The sequence below is a fragment of the Lampetra fluviatilis genome, unplaced genomic scaffold (assembly GCF_964198595.1).
Source record: "Lampetra fluviatilis unplaced genomic scaffold, kcLamFluv1.1 SCAFFOLD_272, whole genome shotgun sequence".
Lineage (NCBI taxonomy): Eukaryota > Metazoa > Chordata > Hyperoartia > Petromyzontiformes > Petromyzontidae > Lampetra > Lampetra fluviatilis.
In genome coordinates this window covers 76,621-82,500 of record NW_027621428.1, presented here as the reverse complement: position 1 = coordinate 82,500, position 5,880 = coordinate 76,621, and the positions used below count along the sequence as shown (strand labels likewise).

The window sequence follows — 5,880 nt, the reverse complement described above, 5'->3', positions numbered from 1 at the left end:
TAGTGGTGAGTGTGGTGGTGAGTGTAGTGGTGAGTGTGGTAGTGAGTGTGGTAGTGAGTGTAGTGGTGAGTGTGGTGAGTGTAGTAGTGAGTGTAGTGGTGAGTGTAGTGGTGAGTGTAGTAGTGAGTGTAGTGGTGAGTGTAGTGGTGAGTGTGGTGGTGAGTGTGGTGGTGAGTGTGGTGAGTGTGTTGGTGTACTAGTGGTGAGTGTGGTGGTGAGTGGTGAGTGTAGTGGTGAGTGTGGTGGTGAGTGTAGTGGTGAGTGTGGTAGTGAGTGTGGTAGTGAGTGTAGTGGTGAGTGTGGTGAGTGTAGTAGTGAGTGTAGTGGTGAGTGTAGTGGTGAGTGTAGTAGTAAGTGTAGTGGTGAGTGTAGTGGTGAGTGTGGTGGTGAGTGTGGTGGTGAGTGTGGTGAGTGTGTTGGTGTACTAGTGGTGAGTGTGGTGGTGAGTGGTGAGTGTAGTGGTGAGTGTGGTGGTGAGTGTAGTGGTGAGTGTGGTAGTGAGTGTGGTAGTGAGTGTAGTGGTGAGTGTGGTGAGTGTAGTAGTGAGTGTAGTGGTGAGTGTAGTGGTGAGTGTAGTAGTAAGTGTAGTGGTGAGTGTAGTGGTGAGTGTGGTGGTGAGTGTGGTGGTGAGTGTGGTGAGTGTGTTGGTGTACTAGTGGTGAGTGTGGTGGTGAGTGGTGAGTGTCGTGGTGAGTGTGGTGGTGAGTGTAGTGGTGAGTGTGGTAGTGAGTGTAGTGGTGAGTGTAGTGGTGAGTGTGGTGAGTGTAGTAGTGAGTGTGGTAGTGAGTGTAGTGGTGAGTGTAGTGGTGAGTGTGGTGGTGAGTGGTGAGTGTTGTGGTGAGTGTAGTGGTGAGTGGTGGTGAGTGTGGTGAGCGTGGTGAGCGTAGTGGTGCCCTCCATGAACTCCACCAGGAGCTCCACTTACAGGATCTAAGCCGCCTCTCCCAGAGGCACCAGCAGCTGTTGTTCAATATCAAGAATCTACGTTCTATTAGGAGTGGACACGTGGTCACGGTCCAGATCCTTCTGGAGGATTCTAGAAGGTGGGCGTGGCCAGGAGGCGGAGCCGGTCACACCCACAGAGGATCTAAGCCGGGTCTCCCAGAGGCACCGGCGGTTGTTGTTCAATATCAAGAATCTACGTCCCACGTTCTACTAGGAGTGGACACGTGGTCACGTGGTCAGGGTCTAGATCCTTCTGGATGATTCTGGGAGGTGGGCGTGGCCAGGAAGTGGAGCCAGCCACACCCACACAGGATCTAAGCCGCCTCTCCCAGAGGCACCGGCGGTTGTTGTTCAATATCTACGTCCTACTAGGAGTGGTCACGTGGTCACGTGGTCGGGGTCTAGATCCTTCTGGAGGATTCTAGAAGGTGGGCGTGGCCAGGAGGCGGAGCCGGTCACGACCGCAGAGGAGAGAAGCTGCCTGTCCCAGAGGCACCGGCGGTTGTTGTTCATCCTGAAGAATCTACGTCCCACGTTCTACTAGGAGTGGACACGTGGTCACGTGGTCGGGGTCTAGATCCTCTTGGAGGATTCTGGGAGGTGGGCGTGGCCAGGAGGCAGAGCCGGTCACGGCCGCAGAGGAGAGAAGCTGCCTCTCCCAGAGGCACCGGCGGTTGTTGTTCATCCTGAAGAATCTACGTCCCACGTTTTACTAGGAGTGGTCATCCTGAAGAACTCCACGTTCTACTAGAAGTGGACACGTGGTCACATGGTCGGGGTGGAGATCCTTCTGGAGGATTCTGGGAGGTGGGCGTGGCCAAGGGCATAGCCGGTCACACCCACGGAGGAGAGAAGCCGGGTCTCCCAGAGGCACCGGCGGTTGTTATTCATCTTGAACGACTCCACGTTCTACTAGGGATGGTCATGTGGTCATGTGGTCGGGGTCTAGATGATGGTGGAGGATTCTGGGAGGTGGGCGTGTGTCTCTGTGCGTGTCTGTGTGTGTGTCTGTGTGTGTGTGTGTCTGTGTGTGTCTGTGTGTGTGTCTGTGTGTGTGTGCCTAAACAGCTTTTGTTCGGCCGGATCGAGGGGGCTAAACGGGCGCGGCACGGGCTAGAGAAGAGATGGAGTGATGTGGTACAGGAGGACGTGGAGCTGAGTGGACTTGCCGATGACTGGTACCAGCGGTGTCAAGATCGGACTCAGTGGAGGAGGCTCGTGAAGGACGCTACTGGGCAGTTGGAGGCAGTCGCCCTCCAACAACAACGGAGGGCGGAGGAGCGACGCTCACAACAACGAGCGGAGCGCCGGGTGGCTAAAGCACAGCAAGTTGGCACAGTAGGGGGCACAGGTGGTGCATCAGCCAGTCATCTCGGTCATCTCGGTCAGTCGACCCGTGGCACCTGGGTCTGCCCCGTGACCTCCTGCCAGCGGGCGTTCGACACTTCACGTGGCCTCAGGGTGTACATGGCCTGGCACAAGCGTCGTGGTGACGTCACCGCCACTTAGTGGCGAATGGCGGTTGTTGTTGGTGTCTGTGTGTGTTTGTGTGTGTGTCTGTGTGTGTGTCTGTGTGTGTCTGTGTGTGTGTGTCTGTGTGTGTGTCTGTGTGTATATGTGTGTGTATATATGTATATATATATGTGTATATATGTATATCTGTATGTATCTGTGTATGTCTGTGTGCAGCTGCTCACGAGTTGAGTTTTTCTTGTGACCCACTGCTCCTCTCCTCAGCGTCAATCACTGCCAGTGGAGGCTTCGCCCTGGAGCCAAAACCCGGAGCGGATTCCCAACCGGATCCAGATCCCAATCCCGATCCAAATCCCAATCCCAATCCAGACACAAATCCCGGTCCAGACTCCAATCCAGATCCCAATCCCAATCCCAATCCAGACCCAAATCCCGGTCCAGATTCAAATCCAGATCCAGGTCCAATCCCGGCAGCAAAACCAGGACCAGATCCCAATCCGGAAAACGATTCAAATCCGGATCCAGATCCAATCCCGTAGCCAAAACCAGGACCAGATCCCAATCCGGATCCAGATCCAATCCCCCCGTAGCCAAAACCAGAACCGGATCCCGATCTGATCCGAGCCGAGGTCACCGCCTCGGCCAGTAGCGAGTGGATCCCCGTGCTGAAGCCAAAACCCGAAGCGGATCCAGCCCGAGGCGTCGGACTAACGCGATCCGATCCTCCCCCGTGGCGGCGATCCGCTCCGGGATTCGCGAACGGCCCAGCGGGCGGATGCGCCGTGGCTCCCGATCCAAAACCCGGCGGGAATCCCGATTCAAAGCGTAGTCCGGATCCAGATCCGCGTGACCCGCTCCGGGTTTGCCGGTCGACCAGCCACGGCTGCCTGAGGAGGTGGAGGCGGTGGTGGTGGAGGTGGTCGACGCCGCACAAAACCCGGAGTGGATCTCCGTGGATCCGGCTCGCCAAGACGCGGCTGCTGGGGTCCATTTGGATCGGGATCGTTCTGATGGGGGGTGGAGGGGGGGGGATAGAGGCAGAGGCAGAGGTGAGCCCAGGTAGCCTCTGGCTGGGTTGTAGGGGCAAGTGCTGTCACACAGACAACCACCACGACCACCACCACTACCACCACCACTACCACCACCACCACGCTACACGAGGTAACTCATTTGAGGCTGAGTCGACCGAGGGGAGGTCCAGGACCGGTTCAGATAAATTACTCACTCACCCACTCAACCACTCACCCACTCAACCACTCACTCACCCACTCACTCATCCACTCACTCACCCACTCACTCACTCAACCACTCACTCACCCACACACCAACTCACCCACCCACTCACCCACTCACTCACCCACTCACTCATCCACTCACCCACCCACACACCAACTCACCCACCCACTCACCCACCCACTCACCCACTCACTCACCCACTCACTCATCCACTCACCCACCCACACACCAACTCACCCACCCACTCACCCACTCACTCACTCACTCACCCACTCACTCATCCACTCACCCACCCACACACCAACTCACCCACCCACTCACCCACTCACTCACTCACCCACCCACTCACCCACCCACTCACTCACTCACTCACTCACCCACCCACTCACCCACTCACCCACTCACTCACTCACCCACTCAATCACTCACCCACACACCCACTCACTCAATCACTCACCCACTCAATCACTCACCCACACACCCACTCACCCACTCACCCACCCACTCACCCACCCACTCACTCACACACTCACTCATCCACCCACACACCCACACACCCACTCACCCACCCACCCACTCACCCACTCACTCACTCACCCACTCAATCACTCACCCACACACCCACTCACCCACTCACCCACTCACTCAATCACTCACCCACTCAATCACTCACCCACTCAATCACTCACCCACACACCCGCTCACCCACTCACTCACTCACTCACCCACTCACTCTCCCACTCACCCACCCATTCACTCACTCACCCACCCACTCACGCACTCACTCACTCACCCACTCACCCACTCACCCACCCACCCACTCACCCACTCACCCACCCACCCACTCACCCACCCACCCACTCACTCACCCACTCACTCACCCACTCACTCACCCACCCACACACCCACACACCCACTCACCAACCCACTCACCCACTCACTCACCCACTCAATCACTCACCCACACACCCACTCACCCACCCACCCACTCACCCACTCACCCACCCACTCACCCACCCACTCACTCACCCACTCACCCACTCACTCACTCAACCACTCACTCACCCACTCACTCATCCACTCACCCACCCACACACCAACTTACCCACCCACTCACCCACTCACTCACTCACCCACTCACTCACCCACTCACCCACCCACTCACTCACCCACTCACCCACTCACTCACTCAACCACTCACTCACCCACTCACTCATCCACTCACCCACCCACACACCAACTCACCCACCCACACACCCACTCACCCACCCACCCACTCACCCACTCACCCACCCACTCACCCACCCACTCACTCACCCACTCACCCACTCACTCACTCAACCACTCACTCACCCACTCACTCATCCACTCACCCACCCACACACCAACTTACCCACCCACTCACCCACTCACTCACTCACCCACTCACTCACCCACTCACCCACCCACTCACTCACCCACTCACCCACTCACTCACTCAACCACTCACTCACCCACTCACTCATCCACTCACCCACCCACACACCAACTCACCCACCCACACACCCACTCACCCACCCACCCACTCACCCACTCACCCACCCACTCACCCACCCACTCACTCACCCACTCACCCACTCACTCACTCAACCACTCACTCACCCACTCACTCATCCACTCACCCACCCACACACCAACTTACCCACCCACTCACCCACTCACTCACTCACCCACTCACTCACCCACTCACCCACCCACTTATCAACTTTGTTCACAGCTCGATTCTTCAGTATGAGCAATCAGCTCTGCACGTCCCCTTTAAGTAGAAACTCCCCACCCACTCACCCACCCACACCCCCACTCACCCACCTACTGGGTGGAGAGTGGGTGAGTGGGTGGGTGAGTGGGTGGGTGAGTGAGTGGGTGGGTGAGTGGGTGAGTGGGTGGGTGAGTGGGTGGGTGAGTGAGTGGGTGAGTGGGTGGGTGAGTGGGTGGGTGAGTGAGTGGGTGGGTGAGTGGGTGAGTGGGTGAGTGAGTGGGTGAGTGGGTGGGCGGGTGGGTGAGTGAGTGAGTCGGTGGGGGATTGGGTGGGTGAGTGAGTGAGTGGTTAAGTGAGTGGGTGTGTGAGTGAGTGGGTGAGTGGTTAAGTGAGTGGGTGTGTGAGTGAGTGGCTGAGTGAGTGAGTGGGTGAGTGAGTAGCTGAGTGAGTGAGTTGCTGAGTGAGTGAGTAGCTAAGTGAGTGAGTAG

The 5,880-nt window shown here is 57.4% G+C and overlaps 1 long non-coding RNA gene across 1 annotated transcript in view; it reads right to left on the bottom strand.

Moving 5' to 3' along the window:
• The window catches only part of LOC144955248 (uncharacterized), a 9,966-nt gene extending 7,281 nt beyond the window's left edge, over positions 1-2,685 (bottom strand). Inside the window, exon 1 of the long non-coding RNA XR_013641573.1 lies at positions 2,643-2,685. This is a non-coding gene — a long non-coding RNA (uncharacterized LOC144955248). The remainder of the gene's footprint in view (positions 1-2,642) is intronic.
• Between the last annotated feature and the right edge of the window lie 3,195 nt (positions 2,686-5,880).